Below are 13,496 nucleotides of genomic sequence, written 5' to 3' on the forward strand. Positions count from 1 at the left end.
ATCCAAGCCTCTTCAACTCTTCTACTCCTCCCCACCACTTCCGTTCAAACAAAGCTTGTTATACCCTTTGCTATGGTCCTCTCTCACCATTCACACACTTACTCACACCTACTTCACAGCAAATTCCTTGGACTGTGGCTTTGCAAAGGCAAAGGGGGTAGGCAGGGAACTTTCAGAGTTTCTTTCAGGTACTAGTGGCATCTGTCTTAAGAGCTCTGAAGTAAGAGCCCAAAGGTACCTGTATCTTTCTTTTGACTATACAAAAAACTTTCGTCCTAATTTTGATCCCCTGAATGGCATGAAATTTATATAACTGAAGTATGAATATTTTCTCAGTGCCTGTGACTCCTCTCCTAATTTGCCTGAAGCTTCAGTTTTCTGCAACTTAATAATGTTACTAGCAAAACCTGTGAAGAAGTTATTTGTATATAGTTTGTTGAAAGTAACAGATCCCAAAATGCTGCTTTGAAGAAATATTTGTTAAAACTGATTTAAAAAAAAAAAACCTACTTTTTTCTAGTTCTCCAATCAGAGGAGAAGCAGTAGGGGAGTCACGTCTTGTGTGACTACTCACGATTGCAACTCAATAGTTGTTTTATATCAATAGACGGATATTTGCTTGATTTTCTTTGCCATCAAAATGCCTGCCAGAATATTTATTAAACAGTCACAGAAGGAAAACTGGAGGACCTGAAGAAGCATAAACCAGAGCTATCTGAAAGATCTACAGAATGATTTTGTTTTACTTACATTTTCAAACCATGCCACAGAGTTTCTTCCCTTCTAGGAAACTGTTCTACGCAAAAAACTTTTTCTGCAGTTAACATGAGCCTATGGAATGATTATATTTTAACAGACAGGACATTAAAAAATTACCTCAGATATGATTCAGGTAATCTCCATCAAAGATGTAGGCATGGAATGAAAAAAGGTTTTCCAAATACCTTAGGAAAAGTTCCTACAACTAGTGCTGAAAAATCAGAAATTCCCCCCTGGATTTTTTCTCTGTCATTCTCCTATCTTCTGCAGTGGTCTAATGAAGTCCTTCAGCAGCTTTACAGACTAATATCCTGCAGTGAATTCCGTCTGCTGCATGTGGACTTTTACCTTATTCTCTGTAACAGATTTAAGCCAAGTTTGTTGCCTTGTCTGCAAACATATTCTGTATTTTTTGCTGAATTTTACAGGTATCATCGACTTATCCATGCACTTAGTTTAAGCGCTCTTCCAGATATAAATCACAAACATGCAAAATATTGCACCGCATGTGAAGCTGATTAATGTTTCTCTTAACACATACTTTAACTGTTACCTAACTTGTTGCACATTGATGCAAAACTATCATTTGTCCCTTTGCTGCAAGGGAAGAAGGGGATAAATGGAGCAACATACCCTTTGCAAGCTCTCATGTTGGCAGAACTGACTTGCGGAACAGTAAAGGAATTAAAGGCAAAATTTCAGTTCTACTTAAAACAAATTTAAAACTCCCCCGGCCAGAAAAATCACCTTTTTCTTATAAACCAGAACTATAAACAACAATTAAAAACAGGCAAGCTCCTCATCCAATTTTATTACTGAAGTAACCACTGAAATACTGGTAAACCACTAGTTCTTGCGGAGGCATCCAGAAAATCCAAATGATACAATCGTTAATACCAAAAGCTATTTTGTCCTTTAACAGTAATGCAATTAAAGTGCCTTTCTGTAGCCTTTTACACAGAACTCACAGTACAGCAAACCCATAGCTAGTGACTGTGATATTAATCCAGAAAAATCTATCAAGCAGATTCAAAGCAAGTGCAACATTTCATCCAGAAATCAAAACCTTGGGTATGCACTGGGGAGAGGCAAGGCACCTGTGCTGAAGTGTAAAACTAACATCTTTATGTCCTGTGCTTATATGATGTGTGGCATATGGACCCAAACAACTATAACTGAGCCTCTGAAGCACTAATGTGCTAAATAATAAAATAAGGAATCAAATGCTTCCAAAATCCACCACCGCATTTGAAGAATGTGTTTAAAAGCTATGGTTAAAGTAGCAAAAAACAGATGAATACCATGAAGAGTCTGACTCACTCCTGAAGCTTAGATTTTCAAAGCATCATAGCTACTAGCTGATGGCATGGTGATAAGGGATGAACACAAACACCCATAAGGCAAGGCTGAAAATTGGTCTAAACACAGCAGGGGAAAATACCATTCCTAAATTAAAGGCAACTTTAAATTATCTGTTATTTTATAAGGACAATGTGCAAAAATGCAGCAAGGGCACACTGCAATGATGGTTTAAAAACACAAAGCAAATAAGCGGCCTTTTTCTGGGTAAACTAAAGGGAAAGAGAGAAAGTAAACTTGTTGGAGTAAGTATAGGCATTTTTAATCAGCACTACTGCTGTTGGTATGGATCAGCAACAACTTTATTAAGGCACACCCTGAGCAATGTCAACTGAAAGCATCACTGTCTCACTAGTCACCTCTCCATAAAGAGGAGGACTCCAGAGCAGCATCCGAAGTCAAGAGCACGCATTCTGGCAAAGAGCTTGGCCCAAGTACTTCATGCTGCTGAGAATTTTCTTCTGCTAATGCAGATGCTTGGCAGTGGCAACTGAACCCTTTCCTCTGATAAGCGCCCCCAGGGAAAGTCAGGGGATTGTTTAGCAACAAATTTGGTCTCTTAAAAGTAATGCTATCAAATCCTCCTGCTCTTTAAAACCACTGCAATGTTAAGTTCTGAGGTCAAGCTCCAAGGAATTGTTTGGCACTTGGGTTCAGCAAGAAAGTAATTTCTTCTTGGTGCTAATGATGAAGAAAGAGAGGAGCACACTCACCCGCAGATCTAATCAATCACCTGCAGAAATCAACTTCAAACATCTCTAAATGTTAAAAGCATGTGCTGTCTGTTTGTACTCTATGTATAACCTTTCAACACCTATAAAAACGCAACTGCTAAGCCGCAAATTGCATTTCAGATGGTATTTTTGGCCACAATAGCATCACTTCAGACTTCTCAGTATAGGTAGGACAACCTTGCTGCTGTCACCAAGGGGGAGGCAATGGGAGCACTGTCCTTAACCTGCTTTGCCTATTCTAGGCTCGCAACTACAACAGACTGACTTCTAATATATAACAACAGGGACCAGGGAATGCTGCACCGTTCAGCCATCGTGCACCAAGTGACCGCCCAAGGGACTGTGCAAGTAACCAACTCTCCTCCAGCCTCTCCAGGCCAGAGGCAGGGGCAGAGGGAGGGGTGGCTTCAGGAGGGGAACAGGACAAAATCCAACTAACCCAGCTTTGCGTGAGCTGAGACCTACCTGTCTTCTAGCCCTGCACTTCTGGAACAGTGTGGATGTGCCCATGGAGCCCTCCAGGTCACTTATCCCTTGAAGTCTTACAGAAAGATAAATGCTAAAGAAACCATTATATTCCAAAATGCTTTAGAAAATTTCCAACATTATTTTTGACATTGTCAGGTTATGTAATGACATGTTACACTGACAGATTACAAAAACATTTACTGTTACTTTTTGGAGCAGGCACAATTCATTAATTAGCGATGCATCAAAACCAAAATAACTGACAGAAGCCTCCTGCATCTTCCCAGTGTTATGTGACCTTTCCCTATAGATGTATCACTTCCACTTATAGGTAGTTCAGAAAACATGTGAAGAAGGGATGCGAGAAGAATTGTTATCCTAGTGACATATTCAGTCCTAAATAAGGCAAGAGGTTGTGCAGATACAACCAGAAGAGGTGGGCACTTTAACCCAGCCATTTCTAATCAGACAGGAATAGTCTAACAGTGGGAATACTAGATTGTAACACATGCTCTATGAGTACTAAACAAAAAGCCTACTACTTTACGGGAAACGTTGAGATGTGCTTACGCAACTAGGAGTAATTAAGCACATATCATTCTGGTAAGTGGACTAAAACATTCATTGTAATTTCTCCATTCAACTAGTCAGTATTTGCTGTGGTACAGTAATGAATAATGCTCATGTAAGACAGGGGAATGCTGCCTGCCACAGCATTTTCCCCACTGTTCTCTTCCCCCCCACCCCCCATATGTGCCTCTGTTTATCTCAGAAATTTCCGTAAGTTTTGCCTTTGTTTTAAAATGCAGAGGGAAAAATAAATATCTGCACCAAATCCAATCCTTTGCAGGAGCAAAGGAAGGATTACTCCCAGAGAGTTGCGGTGACTCTGTTTAATATGCTATAGCTTCCAGAGCTGTTACGTTCTGCAGAAGCGTAGCTATTAGGTGTCTGTGTAGGAATACGATGTTAAAGAACACCAGGTGACGCTGTGCTCTCAGTTAAATCAGTATTCCCCAGCAAGCCACAAGGGTCACATGAGTATAAGTAATGCTACAGTTTAGGCCTTTCCAAATAAAGCAGGCCAAAGAGCCAAAGTTAGATAATTAAAAGAATATTTTCCAAGCATTTGGCATCGAAAGCAGTGAAAGAGAAGTAGAGTGTGCATTGCCAAAACCAGTCAAATCCACATGGGGAATACCATGCTTATGCATTTAGTGCTAGAACAGACATTTAGTGGAATTATGAGTATCACAGATGCATTCAGTTTTCCCCTGACATGGTTTGGTTCAATTGCAGGGTTTTTTCAGCAATTATTCTTATTAATCTACCTACTGATAAGAATAACTCTTGTAAAACCTGAAATCGTTCTTCATTTGGAGTTACAGAGAGTTCAACCTGTCTTCATAAAATTAACATGTAAAAATCATTATCAAACGTGACCCTTTTTAACACATTCAAAAACCCAAATGCTTTCATGTCAAGATATCTGAACTTCGTGTGTGCTGCAGGGATTCAAAACTCAGTGTTTTATTACTGAGAACCTCCAGGGCCGGGGGGAGAGGAAGGGGATTGTTTAATAGACTTACATCCAGCAAGACTTTTTTTTTCCTTCTTCTTCTTCTTCAATATACAAATACACCAATGCACTTCTGAAAGCGTAGACAAGATATTTTGACAGAAAGGACATGCTACCATTTTCACAAAAGCCTTTGCTGGCACTCAGTCATGAGTATCTTTTCTTTGATGCTACATCACCTGTTTTACCCATCCAGTGAGCATCAATTTGACCACGATAATCAAGCTTAAAAACCCAGAAAACAAAAGACGTAAGGTAAAGACATTGAAAAAGCTACCATCAACAAATTACAATTTGGTCTTCTGCAGGACACTAACTGTTCAGCAGTGGCTGATTGCCTAAAGAGATGAATTTATTTTAAAGACAGTCAGCTTTCCACATACTTCTGTATAAAATAAAGCTTGATACTACTTATCCATTACCAACACCACTGGCACAGGCATTTAGTATTATTCCTCATTTGTTGTCACTGTTATCTATATTTTAGATCAAATATTCTATCACCTACTGTTATTCTGGTTAATTAAAATGACCTTGGGAAAGCAGACCATCCACAAATACTTAATGCTACCCTGCTGATCCCTGAATAAGGGAACTAAAGCAACTGCTTGATCTGTCAAAAGCAGATATTGACTCCATTAACATAATCTTTCAACAATACCACCTGAAATTCTGTAACAGCTTCCAATGCCATTTCTTAACTATTACGAATTGAAAGGTTTATATTTATTATTCTTTCCCAGCTTGGGTCTACAGAATTAATACTGGTAAGTTTAAACACATAAAAAGCATTTTATGTTTAATCTCAGGTGCTTTGATGACTCCCTTAAAAACTTCTAGAGTTCAGAGAAGCATTTCTATAACTCATGGGACATTTGAGTAGCTACTGTTTTGTTGTTTTTTTTTTTACAGTAAACTTTGAAACTACTGCCACATGCTGACCACTCACCCCTCTTGCTGCTCCTTGGCAGAAGACGGTCTGGCCTATTTTCTTAACTCCAGGAACTTAACTGAAGGGCCGAGGTCTGACTGGAGGGAGAGGTTAAGCTAAGCAGGCTCTAGTGGAAAGAGATAAATGGCTTCAGGTGGACCACTGCCCCGTACGTGCTCAGTGAGATCACTAGCAAACCAGAACAGCAATGCTTGTCACAACTGTTGCAAAGAGAAAAACATGGCAATTATGTCTGCCAACAACATCACTGTTTGTTCTAAAACAAATAATTTATCCTAAAATTCAAGGGGAAAACCTGGAAATATTGCTGGCAGTATACACTACAAGTCACAGCACATTCAAATTATTACCAAGAAGACACCCCCCAGACCCTAAAGGGCTACATCAAGAAATAAGATATTTGAGCAATTGTACTTCCAGTAGAGGTCCTGATCCTGCAACATGCTGCTTGGGAGAAGACCCAGGAGCCCAGCGACACCACACTTACTGCACAACACACAAAAAAAGCCAGATGTATCTCACAATAGAAAGTGAAAGATTACAGATTGCTGTTGAGTACAGAGAACTGTTATACATCGTGGACTAGGTTAACGACTACTCACCTCACGTGGCAGAGGAATGCAGGCATACTGCAGGCCACAATGGAGAAAGCTACTTTCCACATGACTCCTTCTCTTTTCACTTCAACAAGTGAGGACATCTCATGCTTCCCTCCTTAAATTTCTTGCTTTTTCCTTCCCCTTCTTTTCCCCTCCTGTGCTACCTTGCTAAAAGCAAGCAGAAATCAAGAAGCTGGAAAAAGCTTTCTACAGACCCAGTAGTCTGCCCCGTCTGAAACTGCTGTGAACAAGGCAATGGAGAGGAAGGAGTTGCCCCAACTGCAGATGATTGGTTTCTTCTGGGCTTGGGGGTGGGTAACAGAGTTTGGTTCCCAAAAAGGACAGTCATTATAGCTACCGCCTGCAAGCTAGTCTGCTGGCCATCAGAAAGGACTTCTCCAGCCTTGTGCAGCTCAAAGTTCTGCTCACCTTTCTTACTTCTGGATTGAGGCAGAACACGTGCATTTTGTAAAAGTGCTCTCTTCTTGAAGTTGCAGAATAACGTTTCATGAGTGACTGAAAGGCTTCTGACCTGAAAAACTTGGATTCACTATCTTGGCCTTAACGAGACAGAAAAAGGATTTAAATCTGTGTCTTTATCTGAAGCCAGGCTTCAGTGTTTGATGCACTCAAATGGTCTTTTATGTCTCGGTAAATATGCAGTTTCCATCACAGAGGAAGGTGGACACACAGCTTTCAACTCCCGTTTGTGGTGCACCTATGACTAATTACACCATGTAGACTGGCACTGTGATAGCCTTGTGGGTGTTTCTAGGTCATTACATCATTATGTTATTAAGTCCATATGTAATGATGTAGTCCCTTCCGGTAATTGGAGCCTTATAATTTCTATGTTGAGATCACACGTTTGTAATGCAATGGCAGAAAGGTGTTAATGTCCTGACTATTCAAATACAACCTGAAAAGGGGCAATTGTAAAATGTACCAACAAATAAAGGAAAATGAAAGGAGGAAATACCAAATAATATTATTTTTCACAAAAAGTATATCTAATCTTTAAAAAAATAGCACAAGTAATTCCAGATGATGACAGAGCTATCCCTTTTATTCCATCTGAATACTGGAGCTGAAGCACTGATGTAGATGTAGAAAAGGTAAATGAGACCATATAAGATCTTTCAATATGGAAAAGGATGTGGATTTTAGTGATTTTAGCATTGAATTTCAAAATAAATTAAGGATGAGATTGTTTTTCTTCCCAGTGTGTTTTAGTAATAAATGGAATATTATATGTCCTTTCGTAATTTGAGAAATGTTAAAAAATTTTTTTTTCCTGAGAATTCTTTTGGAAATTGGTTGTATGCACAATAAATTATTTTTTGTCAATAAGCATTTTCACCTCAGAAATGTGTTGAGGACTGTATGTATATAATCTTATCGACTTTGGAATTGAAGATTTTAATTGTTTAGAAATAACCTTATTACAGAAATACTTTGCTTTCATTTTATTAAAATTGACTTGGTTAGTTAATCATAAGGCTTTTAACAAATATTTATACTTCTCCAATAGCAGAGACTGAACATGACAGGACAGAGGTCTGCCCAAAAAGGCAGAGCTATTCAGCAAGATATCAAGCAAGCATGAAGACCCAGTTTCCAGGGGCTACTTCATTGTTTTTTAGTAATAGAAATATTTCAGAACTTTCCTGAGGGGCCACGTACCCCTTGCATTAGGTACAAAGAACGACTGACAGCATAAAACAAAAAAGACAGATAGAGATTGACACATATCAGCACACAGGGAAACTGAGTATCTGTATCACAAGGTGTTTAACGGTCACCAAATTTTAAATGGGAATCAAAGAAAAAGAAAAGTCTAAAGTATACAATGTCGTACAGCTGGCAAGGGCTTACAATAATTCCTTACATATGAAAAAGCATTGGGAAAGCCTAGAAGTGAGGAATAAAGACCACACCATCAGCAACAGGAAAGCAGGAGACAACCTCACTATAAAATAATGATCAAAATGAACTACCTAGGTTCTACAGAACATGTTTCATCTTGGGGTCTCAGCAGGGCATCGGTGGTAAGAAATGCAGAGGGGAGCTGAAACCCCGCTTGAACCAGTGTGAGAATAAGGGATGTAAGGGATAAAGAGAAGTCAGGGAAGAGATGCAGAAAGGAGAATGTACACAGATGGATGAGTTACAGATGCAGGTCTGGAGGCAGCTTTGTGGATGGGTAAAAGGCCAGAGGAGAAAAGACAGTGTGGACATGAGATGCTGGCATTGCTTTCATGATTATCACCCCTCATGCTACACCTATTTGCTGTTATTAGTTTAAGCCAGGTAGAGTAAACAATGAAGAGAAATTTCTTATAGGGAAACCACTCAGTAGCATTGTCTATCCCGTGTACTGTGTGCAGCAAGAGCCATATAAAAATACAGTAGAGCGTGGAATTTTATAATGAAACTGTCTTGTCATTCATTTGCATGTGTGAGCTAACTTAAAATCACACAATCCATCAAATCTGGTATTTGATGCCTTGATGATGCAAGATGTTCTTAGAATAGAAGCCTGTCTGGTATGTACATATGCTCTTTTTTCTTAATGATCCCTCATTTCATTTCATCCTCCCCGAACTGCAGCAGGAAGGCAGACCATTATGAATGGGAATTACAAAATGTCATTGACAAACTATAATGTCAGAAGGTCTGAGGCCAAACAAACTGCACAGTGAAACTAACAGATAACAGGTAGTTAGCATTTCTGTGTATAGTTTGAAATATTACTGTGAATTTGCCCTCTGAGCCGGAGAGGTCTCAGGCAGGTGGCAGAAGCACTCTGTGCAATTCACTGCCGTTAATGCTTCCTCCAAGATGGAACTTTTTTTCTTGAAGAAAATAAAGTAATAAGTAGGAAGCATGATTGTAACATGAGGAAGCAAGATTGCAATAGCAAATCTTGGGCATTTCTATTTCTGCATTAAGTAGAACAGAAGCTTTTGTTTGCTGGTGGTTCTAGTTCCAAAAAATGAAACATCACTGCCCCCTTCTGTAATCCAAGAAAGCTGTATCCTTCAGCTACCTAAAATGTCTATAGAGAAAGGTAGGTAGTTACATACTACCTGACACTGACATTGACATACTGAACTTGCCCAAAATATTAAACAAAAGGTGTTAGTTCATTTGTCCATAATTATTTTCATGCCTGTATTAGTCTTGAAGAGCCTGATAAAGATCTAGCCTCAAAGGGAACAAATAAGGAATAAATACATTGGAATTTATCGATTACCAGTTTGTGTATGAGACAGAATCATGCCCATTTCTGAATTTATTAAAAAGCTTTCAGAATTCTCCAACATTCATTGAAATGTCATCTGGGCTCTTGTCTAAAATGAACTAGCTTTTTCCCACAGTTTTCAAAGAAGTTGTATACAAAGTTGTTGTTAAATTGCCCTACACTCCAGGGTAAGTGGAAAAATCACTAACTGGATAACATTTCTAGAAGGAACTTGGAGACACTCACCCATCTCTTCACATCAGCTGCAAATTTTACCATCCCAGCCCACAGTATTCTGATTTAGCCTCCTTTTTTGCACTGTTTAGAAATCCAATGCATATTCAATCTGGTCTTGCACAACTTCAGTGTAAACAAGCAATTCCCTTGTTCTGCCCACATTATCATATCCGCCACCCAAGACCTTCCCATTTCTCACTCTTGGTCAACTTAAGTGTGCTTTGGGACCATGTCTCTAAACTGCCATGATTTGATGCACCCTGGCCATGGTACCTGAGGAGAGTGTGTCAGAGCACAGAGCGTAAGACTTCGCTAAAATTAGTTGAAAGCAATAGTTCATGGTTGAACTGCAGTTGTAGCTTTTAAGCTCTCCTAGTGTCCAAACCCCTCCATTTTTTTCCAGTTCCCACAAATTGAATCTTCTAACTTTCCTACTTATCTTTCCCAGAGCCTTTCCCAGGACCTTTTCCAGATAGTGACATCTCTGGGCACCCACTCCTGCTGTAAGCCTCCCCTTAAGTACTTTTTCAGCTACAACCAACACACTTTCAAGCCTCGCTTCTCCTGAAAGCAAAAAAGCGAGCTCAACAAACTGAAGGATCCCTCAGGCAAGTTGTTTAAAATAGACTTGAAACCTAAAAAATATTTTATTTATTGAAAGCAGGCAGCAGCAGCCTTTAACTATGTAGGTTGAAACTCTGGATTGGGGATTTCCCTGCAGTGCTGAGGCTGATTATTTCTTGGGGAGTAAACTGACCTACTGGTGTATTTGAAAAGACTAGATCTTACAGATCTTTTTTCTTACAACGCTGTAAAGCTCACCTTCTTTCCCACCATTGCCTCCTATGCTGCTGGAAAGGGTATGTGTGAGAGAAGCAGCAGCATTGCGCTAAATGATTAATAGATGGTTGAATATGAAAAGGCAAGAGAAAGTAAACTTCATGTGCCCACAGCTGCCCAGAAAGCGGAAAGGGTTCCTCCTAACCTCATGATCATCCCCGTGGGGGAAAGGTACAAGCCAGCACACTGTTGAATTGTACACAAATACAGATATTCTGTGGAACATGGGCAAGTTTATTAATCTGCTCACTTGCCCTCTCAAGGCAGAGTATTCTTTATATCGCAGTAGTGCAGTGAAGAGAAATTTTTATTAATGTTTGTGAATTGCTAAGCCAAGATAGGGAAACCATGTGAATGATGAGATTCTTATACATAAAAATACAAGGAGTTATAGATTTCTTTTGCCATATTAAATAAACACGCCGGGACTGCAAGAGTCTCTGCTAAGAGACATTCCTCATCGAGCGGAGCTCTGCAAGCCAGAGCTGATTTATGCTGGAGGGAAGATAAACATATAGGTAAGTTTTGAAAGCTGAGCCAGGGCCCTTACACTTTAATTGCTTTGAACTGCCCTATGATTTTTTATTTCATTTCAGTCTACAACACTGACATATAGAGACACTGAAAGTATAACGCAAATATAATTGTCTTAGTGTCAGCTTGCTTCAGTGGGGTATGAGTAGCTCAGTTTCAGTCATTGCTGGTGGCAGGGCCACAGATACTGTAATGTTTAAGAAAAGAACTGTCTTCTGATTCTGGCAATACCGCCAACCAGATGTGTGCATCTCAAACTAGTGGCACTGGGGAAGTGATCAAAAGGCTGACGGCTGTACTGGGACGAGGAAGAAAAGTGAAATATGAGATAAATAACAGTCAGGAAAGTAAAACTGGAACAGGAGTGGAGTCTGAACAACACATGAATGGTTCCTACCATGTGGTGCCTGCAAAGGCAGGGAATGAAAGTCCATAACCCAAGAAGCTCTTTCCGTCCCTACACAAGGTGATGGGAGATTAATAATAGTAATGTCTCTATCAGCAGATCAAGTCAGGCACAAAAAGTCCTTTTTTCCACTTACAGTAACCATAGAACCACAGCAAAGGAGCACAGCATTGACACACACAAGCCCACACACTGAAGCATGATGTTGTGTCCAAACTGATGAACCCCACAGAAATGATACTAACGCTTGAAGAACAAAACATTCAGTATTGTAAAGCGCTTTCCAACCCTGTTTAAAAATGAGAAAGACAACATATCTGCTGTAATGCATAAGAAAATATTTAATGTTTAGACATAAAGTGTAAATTTGTGAAGGTGGTCAGCTTGGATTAACTGCATGACTGCTATTAAAATCTGCACTGTTTTTTGGCTAAGTTCCTCCTCACACTCACTTTGACAGCACACTCCTAAAGCCATTTTTCCTGGCTGTTAACATAATACTACAAGATGAGGACTGCGTAATGATGCAGAAAACATTTTCTCTGCAACCAGTGCTGCAGTTGATTTCAAGTGATAACACAAGTCAGCTGCTCGAAGGCACCTCAGAACTGCTTCATTTAGGGCAAAGAGTGAGCTCATAGCACAGTCCGTAACTGATGGGTGGTGAGTTATGCATCTCAGATTCCCCCAGTACAATCCAACAGCAGCTCTGTGGCTCATTTCCCCCATCTTTTTATGAAATTGTCTCAGAAATTTTTCTCTAGATATCCCACTGTATCATTAGGGGCCAGCAAGGGCTAGACAACTTTCCTCCTGTGCAAAAATACAATCCCAGTAAACTCAACTACTCCTCCCAAGTACCACGGCTCAAATGGGTTTCAGCAAAGAGCAGTTTTTGCTGCGCCAGAATGGCACCAATCCATGGCTACATAAGCAGTTATGGTTGTCCATGTGCCGACACAATGGCTTGTCAAATGAGCATCTGATGGTATGTATGAATCACGAATCTTCCCGTTTAAACCTAGGCCAGCATTTGCTGTAACTTCCAATAATATAAACAGCCGTAACGAGGAAGCTGGCAAACGCACAGAGCATCGTTCCCATATACAACACAGAGTGTTTTTGAATTTCCCACCTGAAGGATTGATGCGTGTAAATTAAAATGAGCCCTTCTGCTGTAGTGCTGGCCAATTTATTAGGCAATTAAACAATATGCTGTCAGTCACATTTGCAGCATGTGCGAGTAGCTTTCACGGCGATTCTACCGTGCTGTAGTGTGCACATGATAAACCACTAAACAAACAAGTTCCACTCCCCAAGGAAGTTACAAAACAAACAAAGACAAAGGCAAAACGATGGGCAGCAGACCAAGACTCAGAGGATGTCAAGAAGTGGCCCTTTAGAAAATAAGCCTCTTTAGATCATCATTAACCACGTTTCACTTTAGCATTAATATTAAACCCCAGTAAAGTGTATGAAGAAACCTTTAACTGTATGAGATGACTGGAATAACTTTATCAGTGTGTTTCAATAAAACACTGTTTCATGAAAGATGAGAGATTTTACAGGGACTATAGATGTTAACATTTTGATGGGTGAGGCCAAACTCCCTTCTAGATAGAGCAGACTTGGTATTTTTGATCTGAAGAAACCCAGATAGTTCCATGTCAGTATTTAAAAAAAGAATAGCCTTGTTTTCATTGTAGTCTGAAATAAAAATAAATCTGGAAATCATGAAAGTTGTTGCAAAACAGAACTGTTACTTCTTCTGCCAACTATGATATC

Source organism: Gymnogyps californianus, chromosome 3 (genome assembly GCF_018139145.2).
Source record: "Gymnogyps californianus isolate 813 chromosome 3, ASM1813914v2, whole genome shotgun sequence".
In the NCBI taxonomy this organism is placed as follows: domain Eukaryota; kingdom Metazoa; phylum Chordata; class Aves; order Accipitriformes; family Cathartidae; genus Gymnogyps; species Gymnogyps californianus.